We start from the raw sequence: 17454 nt of genomic DNA, 5'->3' as shown, positions 1-17454 counted from the left end.
GAAACAGATAGCAACGCTTGCAAGCGCGCTCGAGATCTGGTCATAGGAGAGAATGAACCGGGAGGAGTAGGCTGTAAAGGAGGGGCTGACTCATCTGGAACTGCCACAGTTTCTGCCAGAATAGGAGAAGATGTTCCTTTGACATCATTTGTGACCCAGCCACTAAAGTCACGAGGGACTTACTCAAAATCTGTCAAAACTCCATGAGCAATCCAGCCGTCCAAAGTATTAATGGGCTTCTTCTCACAAATTAGATCTTCTAACGATATCTTTCTACAAATTTCATCGTGATGAGATGCACGACTCTTCTCTAGTATGAAGCCGATTCCGTCTTTAAGTTTTCTGCCCCTCAGCCTAGGCGGATGAAGCCAGATGGGTGAATCCACTGGTAAACAATTGTTGACCAAGAATGACTAGTGATCCTACCACTGCATCCATCTATAGGAAGTACGAACTGTACGGTTGCAACTGGGGATTATGAAGAAAGAATCCATGCGACCGCCTGACAGTTATTTCCATATCATGGCCCAATTGATAGAAATAGTTCCGTAGCAACGCATTCTCTTAGTGACCAATCGGCAGTCTTCTGGCACAGCTTGGTCATAGCCAAATTGGCGAACGGAGCGACTGGGATAATAGGGCTCTCACCAAAACTTTGTTCCTTCTTAAAGGGCTAGACTGCAAGAGCGAATAGAGAGGAAGAAAGTTCTTTCTGCTACTGTGAGTTTAGCTTAGTCGACCATGTTGGTATATTCAATATAGTGATGGAGACGGAATTGGAAGAAATCCACTTGATCAGTATCTCTGATTTTGTTGGCCACCTAGTTGTATGACCTTTTGGCCATAGCCCTTTGTTGGATGAACCAAAGTGAGAGATGTTCAGGATGAACGTATGCCTTTTCTGGTGCTTCAAAAGTCCAAGGAAAGTATACTCCTAGCCAGCCAGTGAAATAATGTCATGAAGTGGGCACTAATGAAGCTCCGATGGTAAGGTTCTTGACATGGGTGGCTACTTCTCCGAGGGCTTTATAAATAAAACACAGGACTGGAGGTGTGTGAGAATACTTGTGTCCTTCTGCTAAAGCACCGGCAATGATGAAGACTGTAGGGTGAATAACATCTGCCCATTTTGAGCTTGGGAGTACCACGATGCTTAGCCAATAAGCTAGGAAGGCCACAAGGTCCCCAAATAAACTGTACTCTGCTCGTTCCTTGATATTTTCACGAAGTTCTGTGAGCTCTTTAAATCGGCAATCATGGAATCTGCAAGGAAAAGTAAAAGATTGATATGAGGAAATGTATAATAAAAAGAAGAAAGAAAAATGGAAGTTGATTCCTAGATTTGAAAATACCTAAGGGCCCTGGAGAAATGTGTCAGCCACTGTAGAGGAGAAAGCTTATGGATGTTTGAAAATTTTCCCATCTCCCTGAAGAGTTCGATGGTGGACTCAAAGATGGAAGGCTTGTGATCAGGAGAAGATACGAAGCCCAACTCTCTGTTAAATGGGATGAATTCATCGTAAAATTTGCCTGTTAATGGAAGGCCTACTATTCGGAGGAGATCCTAGAGTGTGATACTCATCTCCCCGAATGACAGGTGGAAAGAGTTGGTGGTGGGAGACTAGTACTCGAGAAAACCCTTCATCACAGTCGGTTCCTTATAGAAGTATTGAGATGTAACTTCTATAACATCGTACAAGACGATCTTGGCAAGCGTACCCACGTGCTTTTCCAAGATGGCTTCTACCTAATCTGAGTAAAACGTCGCAAAGTGAGCAAGCCTCTTGTTCGAAAATCTTTAGGCCCCCAAAGTTGCTCGCGGTCTCTGAAGCATTGTCTGATGGTTTCATAAAAATACGTGGTAAAGAGGTTGTGAGGATTGTGAAAAGGGGCAAGAAAGATCATGGGGTGCACTTCACCAATGCTTTGCCACGGCTTGTGCGCTTGTAATATCCCCATAAGGATGCGTAGTTCTCTCGTCGCCCACGAGGAAGTGTACATTAGTTTTTCTCCATCTATATAATCCCTCGGCTCGCATTCGAGCATGGATTGGTGGCGATGAAGCTTAATGGGGATCACTGTCATACCCTCCGAGTGAGGATTATCGAACTTCATGATGCCCTCAATAACTTGGATCGATTCCCATGAGTTCTGGAGTTTCTTCTTATTGTGCTCATTAATCTTCTCCTCGAATTCCTTTGCCTTATTTCAGTGAGTCTTCTTTGGATGGGAAGCAAGCGGAGTGTCTTCTCGAGTGGGAGGTCTTTGACTATCTGTACGAATATGAGTGGTTGTCTTTAACCATTCGTCCCAGTCATACTCCCGGCACTACTTTGGAGGAAGTTCCAGGTCTCCCATTGTGATTGCCCGATGAATGGGAGAAGGTAATGAAGTAATGCGGTCAGTGAAGTTAAAGGTAGGTAGTATGGGTTCTTTAAAGTATGCAGGGCCTAGAAGGCTGTTTAGATGGCGGGTCTACAGCGCAGTATGTTCGCTTGATATGGGCCATAATGGAAAAGGGGTTGAAGACTTGAAGGTAATTAAAGAGAAGTTAAGAAATTGTTTGAGTTCTGGAAAAAGGACCAAGAGCTGGAAAATTGTCAAGTCCTAGTTGCATGGGACCGCACAATCGAAGTCCTTTACACGGGACAACGCAAAGGCCAAAAGGCTTGTGCGAATGGGAGGACCGTTGTGCGGGTTCGCGGAAAGCGAAAGACGTTGCGCGGGTTCACACAAAAGAAGTATGTTGCATGGGAAAAAATCATAGAAGAGCAAGGGTTCGTTGTAGTGCAAGTGTGTGGAGAATGAATGAAGGGTCAGGGTATTTATAGGAAGTATGACCGAGTACGTTGCGCGGGTCCACGCAAACCCTGTCAAAATTGCAAAATTAATTCTTTTCTTTGATTTTTAGAGAAACAAAGAAAGGATCAAGGGGGCATCTGTTGAGGCATAAAAATGAGAAAAAAAGAATTGAAGAAAAGAAGATTGAAAGGTAAGAAGTTGAAGGAAATGGAAAAAGAAGAAAGATAAGTGTTTTTGAGGTCGATTGTGCGAGTCCGCGAAATCGATATTGGTTGCGCGGGTCCGCGCAATGAAAATGTCAGTTGCGCGGGTTCGCGCAACTAGTTTCTGGAAATGATTTCCTTGAACGGTTAAGATTGATATAAGGTGGGTCCCATTGCACCAAAATCGAGGTGCCATACATGTGAGAGCCTATAAATACTCCCTCTCCCCCTTTATTTGGACCGATTAAAGATTTTGGAGAGGAAGCAGAGTAAGAAAGAAAACTGAAGGTAGGAGAGAGGAAGCAACGGTGGTTTGTGCGGGTCTGCGCAAGCCATATCGGTTGCATGAACCCACGCAACCAGACTACCTTGCAGTCTGTGAAGGTTAAAGGGCTGAACTCTACTGAAGTGGCTAAGTCTCCAGATTTATTCTGTCCAAGCTTCAAGAACGGAAATCAATAGAAGAGATCTATGTCATATCCCTCTTAAAGAGATGATCAAATCACGAGTCGAAGTACTGTCGGATTTGAAATCTGACTTGGATACTTGAACTCTGTTAATTTCTGTATTATAAATAATCTATCTTAGAATCAAGGGATGTTTGAGGATGTAAATGAACTCAGTAATAATAAAATATGATGATTGTCTTTAATGTTCTCTCTCTGTTATATTTGAATAAGATTATATCCCAAATTGAATGCATTTGTTTCTTGTTCGAAACACTTTTCCATTACAAGAAGAAACATATACAGCAGGCTAATTTCGGCAGGCCCATCGACAAAATGAAGCTAGCCCGCCTATCATAAAGCTAAGAAGAAAGCTGAAAAAAGAGCTAGCTTCTCGTAGGTTGCTGAGGCCCATCTCCCAAGGAAGAGAAGATCCGATCTTGTTGCCCATTGCTCTTTAATTGGGCTAGGCCATTCGCAACTAATTTGGCCTCCCTAAGGGTGTGGGCGAGGTAAACATCCATATTGCACATGATATCCCTGATTTTAACCTTCCAATACCACATGGACCACACGGGAAGGGATTGCTTAGAGAGGGCTGAGACCACAGATCTTGAAGCAATTTCTTCCACTTTAAATAATCATATCACATTAAAATATAGATATAACAAATACAATGAAAGCCAGCTGTTTTGTCAAAGTATTGAACAAGCATAGAGCATGATACCATATCAAAATATTGTTCACAAAAAATACAAATAAAAAATAAAAACAAAAAAAGGTACATACATCATGTTGAAAACATCATCCAAATATCTCACACCGTTCATAGATTACGAAATGAACAAAGAAACAATAAAAAGGAAATGAACTTCCATCTGTAACCATTCTCTGTCCTGACTAGTCACTTTAGACATGCCGACTAGCTCCACCTATTCAAATTAGCATCCTTAAATCAAATTGCAATTAAAATCTATTAGCATACGAGGCTTGATGCAATGTATGCAAATAGTCTTGAAGCATCCATTCCACACAAGTGAAGCTAGTGGTTTGTACATCTAGACTATAGATCTGATGGGTTTTTAGTGGGGAAGTGTTGGCTGTTCAAGCCAGATTTGTTTTGCTTCAGAAATATTAGCTTTACAAAGCCTTAACACACATTTTAAATAATAATAATTAAAAAACCCTAATTCTTTAGAAGAGAGAAAAGACCAAAACATAACCTTTTACTTTTTTTTTAAAAAAAATGTTTACTACTGCTACAAACTTCACACTTGCTGCTATTTTTCTTGCTACCGCACAATTGCTTCTTACATCAACCAAATACACAAGTGCCCTTTTATAGGCATTTACGTCAACTGTGAAATGACTACTATACCCCTACCAGGAGCTTCCAATATTTAATGCTTCTAGAAAATACACAAAGCTTTTCATCTTCCAAAATAGCTACATGGGAACTCTTGTTGTGCATTGGAAGATGAACAGTCACTTGAAAATGGGTTTTGGGTTTGCAACTCTAACACTTCCCTTCAAACTAAAAACAGGTTTCATTTCAAGCATTGATCTAAGTTTCTTGAATGTATCAGCCGGTAATGCTTTGGTTAAGATGTTTGCCACTTATTCAGTGGTATGACAATACTCTAGCTTCACTTGATGTCGTAGGAAATGATACCTTGTATCAATGTTCTTGCTCCTTCCATGTTGTACTAGATTTTTGACAAGTTCAATTGCCGACTTGGTGTCCATGTATGTGACAGTACATTCTTCCTGCAGATGCTTCAGCTCCTTTAGCATATTCCTTAACCATATCACCTCACATACAGTAGACGAAGCTGCTACATACTCGGCCTCACATGTGGACAGCGCTACTGTACTCTGCTTCTTTGAGTTCCATGTGAATGTTGTCGATCCAAGATAGAAAGTATAGCCTATGGTACTCTTTCTTTCGTCTTAGTCACTACCCTAATCACTATCAGAGTATCCATATAAAAATGCTTCATCATCGTATGGATAAAAGAGAACAAATTCAATAGTCCCTTTGATATACCTCAGAATTCTTTTTGCAGCTAGCCAATGTGACTCTTTTGGGGCTTCCATATACCGGCTTAGAAGCCCAACACTATAGACTATATCTGGCCTAGTGATTGTGAGGTACCTTAAGCTTCCGATTAGGCTCTTGAATAAAGTTGAGTCAACATTTCTTCATTCGCCATCTTTTGTGAGCTTTAGGCCTATTACAATAGGTGTATTCATGGCTTTACAGTCGGTCATCCGAAACTTCTCAAGAAGTTCTTTTTCGTACTTCTTCTATGATATATATATGCCGCCGACTTGTTATTTCACTTCGATGCCCAAGAAGAAGGACATCAATCCACCGTCTGTCATCTCGAACTCATTGAACATATCCTACTTGAATTCTTCAAACATCGCTTGGCTATTTCTAGCGAACAGCAAATCATCAACATATAAATAAGCTATAAGTGTATCACCATGGGCATTCTTCTTTATATAAACGACATGCTCGTACGGACATTTCACAAAACCATTCTCTTGAAGACAACCATCGATCCGTTCATTCTAAGCACGAGGAGCTTGCTTTAACCCATACAGGGTTTTCTTCAGCCGATACACCTTGTGTTCCTCCCCTTACATGACAAAGCCTTTAGGCTAGTCAACATAGACTTCTTCTTCGAGTACTCCATTTAAGAATGTGAATTTCACATCCAGTTGGTAGATCATCCAACTGTGATGAGCTGCAAGGGAGATAATCATCCTCACAGTGCCAAGGTGAGTAACTGGGGAGAAAACTTCTTTATAGTCTACCCCATATTTCTTTTTGTAGCCCTTTGCTACGAGCCTTGCCTTATATCATTTGAACTTACCATCGGCATTCCGCTTAATTTTATATACCCATTTGAGACCAATGGTCCTCTGGCCTTTAGGGAGTGAGATCAGCTCCCATATATGATTCTTCTCGATGGCATGGATCTCTTCTTCCATAGTCTTTCTCCAACATTCTTTATTCACGGCCTCCTTGAATTTGAGAGGCTCATGGTCTGCATACAGGCAAAGAAAATTTACTTCCTCACTTTTTGCGTAGATCTCGTTGAGGTTTCTCATTTTGATGGGAGCCAAGGGTGAAGGAAAATTGGATGAAGATGTGCTGGCTCAATTCTAATTTGATGAAGTAATTCCAGGGGAGATGGAACGTACTCTTGGAGTTCTGTGATCTGAAGGGGGTGATTTAGGTGTCTGTTCCTGATTCACATGCCTCTCTTCTTCATATTCTCCAGCCTCGACCTACTTTTCTTTGGCTGTATCTTTATGGTTCCACTCCCAGGCTTCTTCCTCGCAGAACACTACATCTTTACTTATTACTACCTTATTAGTTAATGGGTTATAGAGCTTGTATGACTTTGATTCTTCACTGTAGCCAATGAAGATGCACTTCTCGCCATGATAATCAAGCTTTTTCCTTCTTGCTTCTGGATCTTGAGCGTAGGCGACATACTCAAAGATCTTAAGGTACACTACGCTCGGCTTGTATCTACTCCATGCTTCTTGTAGTGTTATGAACCTGATACCTATTGAGCAAATAGGCAATACATGCAACTGCATCTGCCCATAAATTCTTTGGCAGACTTTTCTCCTTCAGCATGGTCCTCGTCATGTCGAGGATGGTGCAGTTCTTCCATTATGCAATTTCATTTTGTTGTGGCGTGTAAGCTGCAGTGTGTTGTTGCTTAATGCCATGTTCCCTACAATATTTTCAAAAAATATTTGAGGTGTATTCCCCGCCTCTGTCAGATCTGAGAACTTTGATTTTGAAGTCACTTTCAGTTTTAACACGAGCTTAAAAATTCTTGAAGATAGTAGAAGTAACAAAATTTTCTTTGATACAGTGCAGTCATAGCTTTCTGTTAAAATCATCAATGAAGGTAATAAAATATTTTTTCCACCAAGAGAGGGTGTCTCAAATGGTCCACAGGTGTCGGTGTGAACTAACTGCAATGGCTCCTTTGCTCTTCAGGATACTCCAACTAGGAAGGAGTTCCTTTGTTGCTTGCCAAGTGTGCATGCCTTACAGACATATTCTGGAGCTTCAATAGCAGGCAAGTCATGCACCGTGCTTGATGAGGACAAGAGCTTTAGGCCATCAAAGTTCAGATGATCAAAATGAAGATGCCACTTCTATGATTCATTATTGGCACATACATAAAGACACTTTTCAAGGCTTGTGTTTATATGGAGTGAGAACATTCGATTTTTCACCATTTGGACCCGTGCCACATGTCCACCGTATGCATTTATTAATGACATAATTGAGTTCTCCATGTGTATCACATACCCCTTTTCAAGTAGTTGGCCAATGCTGAGGATGTTACTTTTCATGTTGGGTACGTAATATACTTTAGAGATGAATTGCGGCTCACCATTTTTCTAGTAAATTTTGATTTTACCTTTACCTTTCACTGGAGTTTTTTATGAGTCTCTGAACATCACATCGCCATGAACTCCTTCTATGAGTTCCATAAAGAGCTTTTTGTCACCGCACATGTGTTTCTTGCATCCGTGTCAAGGTACCACACATCTGACTGATCACAGCCTTTCTCATGTGCAAGTAAGAGTGTGATTTTTTCTTCTTCATGATTTGATGCTTTGGCATAGTTGGATCGTTCATCTTGATCCAGTGGCTTGCACCTACAATCTGATGCATAATGACCGAACTTGTTGCAATTTCGGCACTGAATATTTTTTATATTTCCACGACCTCATGTGGATCTGCCTCTACCATTTCCTCTACCATGGAAATTGGTAAAATTTTATTGATTTTGTGGATTGCTTGGATTATATCCACGCTCTCCTCCTCTTGCATGATTGTTAGTACCACGGCCCCCACGATGTGTATGGCCACCTCTTTGTTCATTTAGAGTCAGCTTAGACTCTAAGGTATGTTCAAGTATCGTTCTCGCATTCTTTTGCATTCATTGCTCATGCACTTACAACGATCCCATCAACTCTTCAATAGACAATTTTTCCAAGTCTTTTGATTCTTCGATCACCACAACCACATGCTCAAACTTGGTTGTGAGAGATCGCAGTGCCTTTTCCATGACACGTGTGTCTTCAAATTTTTCACCATTTCTTTTTAAATTGTTAATAATAATAAGTAGACGTGAGTAGTCAGAGATACTTTCACATTCTTTCATGGGCACCACTTCGAACTCGGCTCTAAGAGATTGTAGGCGAACCCGCTTCACTCGATCAACACCTTTGAAAATGGTGCTAAGGATATCCCAAGCTTACTTACTTACTGTTGCTTCGACAATCTTTTCAAAGGTTGATTCATCGAACCCTCGATAGAGGAGAAGCAAAACCTTGTTGTCTCTCTTCCTTTGATTTTTTAGAGCGGTTTCTTCCTCGTTGGTGAAGGCGGCTTCTTCCTCTATAGTAGGTTCTACATACCCATCGGTGACGATCTCCCATAGTTCTTGCGACCCGAACAACGCCTTCAATTGGATGCACCAATTTTCATAGTTGTCCTTTGATAACTTAGGAACCTGCAGCCAAATTGTGCTGACCATCTTTACATGAACAAGCTTAATGGGTTAGACAAATTGGCTTTTTTTTTTGTTGATGTAGGATATGTTCATCTTTATTCATGCTATTTTTTTTTCAAACCAAAGGATTTCATTGATCAGGCAAAATTACAAAAAAGAGATTCGGGAGGGGTTGCCCTCCTATCATGTGCTATACATCTCTGATTATTTTTTAAAACACCGAACCCAACCCCATTTTTTCTAGACAATAAGAACCTCTCCCCTGCCTAGGGAGATTAGAGGGGACCGAATACAGGTTGGAAATTTGCGAAGCACTACCTTGCCTAGCTAAACAGTCAGCCGGACTGTTGACCTCTCTAGGGATGAGGGCAAGGGAAAACGAACCGGTGAGCAGGAGGTTGCAGATTCTCTCCTTCCAATATTTCCATTTCCAATTAACAGAGGACTTACTTAGGATGCAATCAACAACCCATCTCGAGTCAGATTAGACAAATTGGCTTTACTAAGCCTCAAGATGACCCAAACAATCTGATTTTTTTTTTCTTTGAGAAGGAAGGGAGAAAGGGAGGGATTAAAAATCTGATTTTATTTTTAAAACAGTTTTTTTTTTTTGGCTGAAAAAAAAAACCAAAAAAAAAAAAAAAACAAAAAACAATACTGCTGAAATCTTTTTTTTTTTAGCAGATTTTTCTTTTCTTGGCTAGAAAAAATTGCTAGCAACTTCAACTAGGGAACTCAAAAAATATTTGGCTTTACAATCTGATTTTTTTCTTAAACAGATTCTTCTTCAGAAAAATCTGTTCTTGGCTAAAAAAATTGCTGAAAACTTCTTCTAGAAAAAGAACTTGGCTCTGCTACCAGTTTATTGGCTGTTCAAGCCAGGTTTGTTTTGCTTCAGAAACATTGGCTTTACAAAGCCTTAACACAACTTAAAAATAAATAAATAAATAAATAATTGATTCTTTAGAAGAGAGTAGAGACAATATAAGAAAAATGGCCTTTACCGGCGGTCAAAACCACCGGCAAACGGCTAGAAAACCACCGGAAAATTCTTTGCCGCGGTCAGCTAACAGCCAGTAAAGCCTCGGTCGGTAAAGGCTTTACCGGCGGTCTAGACCTTTGCTGACAGTTATACTGGACGCCGCTAAATCGTCAGCTTTTGCTACATTAATAGAAATTGGTCAAAAGTTACGAATAAAATCCGTAGCGAAATATGGATAAGCCCACAGTACGACCGTAGCCATTGGTACCGTAGCCATTTAAAACGTTACTACGGATTAGATCCGTAGCTATAAATGTCAACCACCATAATCCGTAGCCATAGAGAAAATCTTTCTTATCAAAAAGTTTTAAAAAAATAATTTAAAAAAAAAGGAAAATAAAAGGTGACCCACATGTATCCTAGTTTTTTTTATTTTTTTTATAACACTAGTCTAAGCAGCTAACATACCTTGGTTAATGTCAATGATCTCCTTGTTGCCAATGATTGCCATTGTTTCCAAGGGACTGGTTTCTTCTGTCCATCTTTGGTGAACTGTGTAGCAGTAAAAAAGGCATCAACAGCAGTATTTCGGAGTCCTTTAGCAGGTTCAGGCCCTCAATGATATTGAAGTTCACCACCTGTGAGCGGAGGTTCTCAGTTTTGTCTACCAGAAGCTCAATCTTCTCACCACGGTCCAGAACCTATACAAAAGGAGATTACAATGGGTTTATGTTAGTCTGCACATCACAAGACTTAAATAATTTGGGGGCTTCAAAAGACAAGGTTGCATGGAGGACACTAATATTGGCATTTGGGTGGCCGAAGGAAAAAGATTCTCCTAACTGCACATTGAAATATCACAGGCAACCATCTGCACATTGAATGTTATACATACACTAACTGCACGTTGAAATATTACAGGCAACCATCTATATCATAGCCATTGATGATGTGAAAAGAAGGAAAGCACACCAAAAGCATGACCACCACTCTTCTTCATTCCAAGTCAGCTATGAAATTAGGTTGCTCGCCTTGGCACATATACTCATCACAAATCGAAGCTGATCCCCAGTCCTTCCGGAGTTGAAATATGTCCTCAGTGAATGTCGAGCCCAATGACCCAATGAACAAATTTGACATGGCACAAATCGTCTTATGCAGCATGGCTTCAACCTTGGGGACAAAAAGGCATCCATATAGCTTAAACCTAGATAGGTGCAAGGATACTTCCCAACAAAAATCATCCATATAAAAATGTAGTTATGAGAAGGTTTCTGAAATTCCACACATTATGTTCTGAGAAAATCTAAATGGCTGATTTGTGGGTCCACAGATAATAAAGAACTAAATGTCAGATCATGTCACAGACTCAAGACTTTCCAACTCAGATTTCAGTCAGGTCAGGAATGAGTTCTTCAAGCACTCCTATGTCACCAGGTTCTACAGAAACCCAGTGACTACCTGACCCAAGTCTGCATAGAGTTGATTATACACTTATGAGTAATTGATCATTATAAAGTTAGAGAGAAAAAAAGAAAAAAAAATATGAGAAAGAGCAAAACAAGCTTACCATCTCTAAAGAGTTACATTCCAATAGAGAAGCACAAGGATAGAAGCAGAATTGCCAAATCAGGTAACCATACTTGACCTGACCAATTCCAACCAGAGGGTCAGCCCATGTTCAATCCAGCTTAAAGAGGACCTAAGTGCAATTTAATATTCATGAAGAAGTAGCACACATTAGCAGTTAAAATTAGCTCACACTCCAAATCACCATTCATTGTGTTTCAGACCGCCAAACAATGACTGTTGATTTGTCGGGAAGTTGTCCCGTGCGGTCCCACTTTGCAATGTGGTGAAAACAAGCTGGCTAATTTTAGAATGTGATGAGACATGTTCAGAGTCAGTTCAAAGAACACGAGATACATATATTCTTATAGAATTCTCTAAATACAAAGTATCTACTACATAGCTTGTAATGATACACATCTGATAAATTACAACTTTTAGCTATTCAGAAATCCAGATTGTCCAAATTGCTGACCCAATTGTAGATGAAGCTATACATCACTGTCAGATCTTGTGGGTTTGGTGGTATCATAGGTCCCCACAAAAGAAAAGAAAACTAAGGGAAAAGTGATATAGCTTTTGATTACTTGTTGTCACCAACAAAGTCAGTGAAAACCACATCATCTTCAATTAAAAAAACAATCAGTCGGTGGCCAAATATCAAGTTATGAGCTTACCTAGCAATATCAAGAGCAAATCTCAGAGCTTTAGAAGGCTGTAGATGTCCTTTCTTTTAAAGGTAATTTGCCAAATCTCCCTGAAATCCACCGAAGTACAAGAATCCATATGGTTTAATGACATACATAAATGTTACGAGACAATGCAGTCTTCAAAATAATATTTTAAGTGATGCCATATGTATTATCAACATCGATGTAAACAAGTAAAATGTATGGGGAAACTGCAATAGAATGGAATTATGGGACAACTCAAAGAAATAAAAAAATTTACATCACAAATCAGACAACCAAACTTTTATAGCTGATTGCAGCAACCAAGTGTGCTATTAGAAAATTTCCATATGAATGCAAAGATGCTTACTTTTGGATGGTACTCTGAAACAATCATCATGGGTATATTCTGGAATTGCCTCCTGGAAAATTAGACAACCAAACCACATTTTCATTTGCCTCCGGGAAAATCAAACCCTCAAATTCCACATGGTAGTGAGGGCTCAATAAAAACCTAATTCAAAAGAATGACCAAAAGCACTGACAAAAGTGATCCTCATCAGACCCAATGAAGACATTCGACATCTGATAGCTAAGTGAACAAGAGTGCAAGTCTAACAAAAGCACTGACAGATATATTTGTATGATTGTGTGATTAACTATCTTGTGACAGAACCCATAAATCGTCCCCAAAGACCTATGCATGAAAATTTTGGGTTACTTTGTAGATAGGACATCACAGTTCTAAGATCATCTTTCTAACATATAGATAAACAAACATGTCAAAAACTAGAGCACATGAAAATAGGCCAAGATTAGGTGAAGTTGAGGTCGAAGAAATTGATTTATATATATATATATATATATATGTATGTATGTATGTATAAACTAATGAGATGTTGATTAAGTGTCTACAGCTAGATATAGAGGTGACAAAGGGATATAGAAGCAGATTCCAAAAATGGGAAAATAAGCCATGAGGTACATCAAAACAGAGGATTCAAATTAGCAAGATCCTGAATTTCCAACTCCTGCATTGATTGGTTTTCAAAGAACACAAGTCATTTCATCTCCTGAATCATCAATTTAAGCCATAAGAATAAAAAATAAAAAATAACTATGTCAACTAAAAAAATTTAAAAGAGAGAGAATCAGCTAATTATGGATACAAATCCTATCAAGTTATCAAGCCAATTCCAGAAAAAGGCCAGTTCTTGAATTCTTGGCCTAAGGGAAGCTTGCAAATCCCTGGGAAATGTGAATATTTCTTTAATTTGTCATATAAGTAGACATTCCAAGGTAATGAATTCCAAGTTTTCAAGCACATTTCTAGAATCTGCTGAATTTTATTCCCAGTTTCCAGACATAATCAACAGATTCAATTTCTTGGAGAATTTGTTTCCTGGAAATAAATTCTTTAGTAATTTCTAAATTCCTAGCACAATTTGTGATGTACATGAAAAAAAAAAGACTATATATAGAAGCTAGTACTTTATCTGTGTTCACAGGTGGTCCCCACCATGCAGTCTCTTTACCAAAATCAAGATGATGTGTTGCGGAAATATTTGATTGAAAAATCAGAGCTCAGTGTTCGATCTAGTTGTAGTTGGAGCAGATTGCTACAAGTCAATCTGCATCAACATCAAAAGGATTTTACTTGGCTTAAAAAAATCAATTGACAATATAAATAATCTAGAACAATCTATATTAGTAAAGATGATGGGGCAACTTACATCTCGCAAGACAAAAAACTAGCATAAGCAATCATGTCCTAAACAACATGCCTCAAAACCTCCCAATGGAAGGACACAAACCAATGGAGCTATTTTTTGAAGGCATAGTTTCCCAAAAAATAGAAGAAGCCACCCAGAAAATAAAAAACTTAGTAGAAGAAGTGAAGGATGCACAGGAAGAGAGTTCTTTAAGCTTTATTTGCAAAGAAAGTCATTCATGAAGAGGAAACAAGAGTGCAAAACATAAAGCTCTCTTCAAAACCATAAAACAGAGTCTCTTTAGTTTTATCTGCAAAGAAAGTCATTCATAAAGGGGGAACAAGAGTGTGAAACATAAAGCTCTCTTCCAAACCATAAGAAACAAAACACAAAGCAGCCAATAGAAGTTTCAAGATATTGCACACCATGATGAAACCCATACAGAGTGTAAGATAGCATACAATTGCAAGTAGCATACAAACTAGTAGCAGCAGTTTCGGCAAAATGGTATTTTCAGGACAGCTATGGTCTATAAATTATCACCTCGTATTGACGAAACGTCACTGAACAAGAAGCAATGAAAAAAGAATGCGGAGGTTTAGAGCATAATACCTATGGCAATGATCTTCTTCCTATCCATGCCACCATTTCTACCTGTAAAATCATATTATAGAGAAGATCAATAAAATATAAAATCATTTTAATGTAATAATACCACTAACACCCATTTTCTTACATTGAAATATTTGGTTTCTTGCCAGTAAAAGAAAATTGAATAAATCAGCTATTGCAGCAGCAATTTTTACAAGAGATATGCTGAAGGAGACACTACAAGAAGTACAAATGCATCAAGCTTAACAAATATCAAGGCAAATGTAAACTCAAAAAAGCAAAGAAAAGAAGAAACAGTATCCCAGATATGAAGATTGTAAGAAATGATGAGTACATAACTACCACAACAAATCACACTGACAAATAGCCATAAAGCGACATTGCTTAAAACCCAGAAAAAATCATACCCTTTTTTGGAATTCAATCCAGTTCCCATAGCAGTACCACCCTGCGCAAGCTGCTCAAAAGAAACATTCAATGGGTTGACAAAGGCACACATGAATAAGGTTTTCCAAAACTGCAATTTCTTTCAAATGTATCCCAGGTTGAATCGGATGGTATAAGATTTCTTAATAAGCTAAATCACATGAATAAGGTTTTCCAAAACTGCAATTTCTTTGGTAAACCACCAGTAGTCACAAGGAGTAGAGTACTAGGAAAGGCATCTGAGATTTTGAAAGTGAAGACAAGACACAAATGCCAATGATGATGGATATATCCCGTAGAAGTGTAATCTATGTGGTGTGCTAATGATAACAACTGGAACAACTCAAGGTGAGGTTCAGTCAATTTTCTAGTAGCAGTAATGTCCATCTTGGTTCACCCAATGCTCGAGGAAAGCCACATCAGCAAAGAAATTACAATAAGAAACAAGAAATAAAATAGGCGGAAGATTACCTCAAAGTTGGGAAAGAAACCAGGACAGAGACCAGTCCACACAGGAGGATGCTCAGGTGCCATGGTGAAGCATTAAGGTACTGAAGTTGGGTTCTCAGCCTGTCAATAGAAAAACTGTCACTTAAAACTAGCTTTTATGCGAGACAACATGAATTAACAAGTAGACTTCCAGAATGACACTGAACATCAACAAGGTTCAATATCTGCATGTTGGAAAGAAGGCCCAAAACCAGTTAGAGATCAATCAATATCTACAAAGGTAACATGTGCAGTAGTAAAGTATCCATCAATGATGAGAACCCTGTAAAGAGATGAGATTGATTGGCATTCTAATTAGTTTCACAAGATTTTAATTAGATCTGTTGATAAACTAATTTGGAAAATGTTCTAGCAAATGTGAACTTCTAAAGAAGAAATATTAGCTATGCATAACATGTTCCATTAGGCCTGTATACGGGAAAAGCATCAGGATGTTTTTGGAGATTTTGGGTTAAGTCTAATGGTATATAAATGTAATATAAATTTTTATAAATGTAATAGAACAGGTTCCTCATCTGTAAAATATTCAAAGAACAGATGAGAGAGTCCAAGTGCATGTACAAGTTGGAAGGTGCAACTTTACATGAAAGGTTGCAGGCCGTGCTCTCTGTCAGCTGCACACCATAAAATAGTGAAAGTTTGATCCTCTGTCTTGCATCCGTACTACATACTACATACTACAAAGGTTGAAATGTAAGCTTCTGAAAGTAGTTGTATTTTCATTGGAGTTGGGAACATCACTTATTACTCTCATTCCAAAGAAAAAAGGAGTGGGTCCTTGAGGGATTTCAGGCCAATCAGGTTGATTGAAAGTCCCTACAAAATCCATGCTAAAATCCTACCATCCACTTACAAAAGGTGCTAGTAAATGTATCTCCAAGGTGCAGGGAGCTTTTGTATATAGCAGACAGACTATAGATGGAACTTTGATTGCCCACAAGTGCATCAATTCCCAGTATATCAGAAGCTCCTCAACCAATTTCTGGCTCAATTAGTAATTATGCATAAATGTCCATTAGATCCAGAACAACAGACCGAGGAGTCTGGAGTCTGGACCCAAGCCCGAGTGGGCCTGACCGTTCACACCCTTAACAATGAAATAGGAAATAGATATTAAAAGAAGAAAAAGAAAGGCAATGAAGTAGTAACTAGTTATATCATGTTGCACTTGCATAGATGCAATCTTAGGGTAGCATCTAAATGACCCAACCTTTCCTAGTGCATTAGATCAAAAGCTACACAGGCTTCAAAAACAGAACAGAATAATAGATAGACTATGGACTCTATTTCTGATTCTGCTTTTAACTAGTTTCAAGGCCATACCTAATTCAAGATGGATCATAGACAAGATGATACAAGGACACCACACTAAAGAAAAGCATTAAGCTAACCTTGCATATCAAAAATGGATTCATGCTAAGTTGTTTGTTTGAGTCTTCAAAAATTTCAGGTTGTCCTCATGATGCTTGATCTTTAATCCCAACTTTTACAGATCGTCTTGAAGCTTTTTATTAAAGTTGATTATTGTTATGTGGAATCGAGACAGTTTGAACTCAGGATCAGTTATTATCACATCAGGATGGTCTATTTACCATGGACTTTCATCAAAATGAATATCAGCAAACTTTAGCTCATGAAGTTCTAAAGCCAACTAACATGGTATATAAAACATCCACAAAATGGAAATTTCGCTTATCGCATTTCATCTATTACAAAGGCATCACCTAACTTATCACATTTCGCTTCCAAGCGATCCTCCATATCACGTGCCAGTGACTTTTGATACTCCATTGTGTCCTGCAAGGATATAGTCAAGACTAAGAAATAAACAGGCTCTAAAGAAAAACCACCTCAAAGTGCTCCAAAATCAATGCCTTGCCAACTTCTTTGAATCACCATTTCTGCAGTACTGTTCAACGAGTCAGAAAACCCTTTTGATTATATTCTGAAGAAAAAAAAA

The 17454-nt window shown here is 38.8% G+C and overlaps 3 long non-coding RNA genes across 4 annotated transcripts; all 3 read right to left on the bottom strand.

Annotated features, from left to right (window-relative positions):
• Positions 1 to 10407: 10407 nt before the first annotated feature.
• LOC131257408 (uncharacterized) lies at positions 10408 to 12336 on the bottom strand. The gene is made up of 4 exons (XR_009177368.1): positions 12241 to 12336; positions 11565 to 11642; positions 10967 to 11167; positions 10408 to 10695 (listed from the first exon to the last, which is right to left on the bottom strand). It is a non-coding gene; the product is annotated as an uncharacterized LOC131257408 (long non-coding RNA).
• A 552-nt stretch (positions 12337 to 12888) lies between these two features.
• Positions 12889 to 15016, bottom strand: LOC131257407 (uncharacterized). Of its 2 annotated transcripts, none has more exons than XR_009177366.1 (4): positions 14683 to 15016; positions 14559 to 14600; positions 13726 to 13865; positions 12889 to 12992 (listed from the first exon to the last, which is right to left on the bottom strand). It is a non-coding gene; the product is annotated as an uncharacterized LOC131257407 (long non-coding RNA). The 2 variants fall into 2 exon arrangements; XR_009177367.1 differs by having other exon boundaries at positions 12892 to 12931.
• A 1018-nt stretch (positions 15017 to 16034) lies between these two features.
• On the bottom strand, positions 16035 to 16689 carry LOC131257406 (uncharacterized). The gene is made up of 2 exons (XR_009177365.1): positions 16348 to 16689; positions 16035 to 16171 (listed from the first exon to the last, which is right to left on the bottom strand). It is a non-coding gene; the product is annotated as an uncharacterized LOC131257406 (long non-coding RNA).
• Between the last annotated feature and the right edge of the window lie 765 nt (positions 16690 to 17454).

This window comes from Magnolia sinica, chromosome 10, assembly GCF_029962835.1.
Source record: "Magnolia sinica isolate HGM2019 chromosome 10, MsV1, whole genome shotgun sequence".
NCBI classification, from domain to species: domain Eukaryota; kingdom Viridiplantae; phylum Streptophyta; class Magnoliopsida; order Magnoliales; family Magnoliaceae; genus Magnolia; species Magnolia sinica.
The sequence above is the reverse complement of the archived record's forward strand: the minus strand, read 5'-3'. Positions and strand labels throughout refer to the sequence as shown.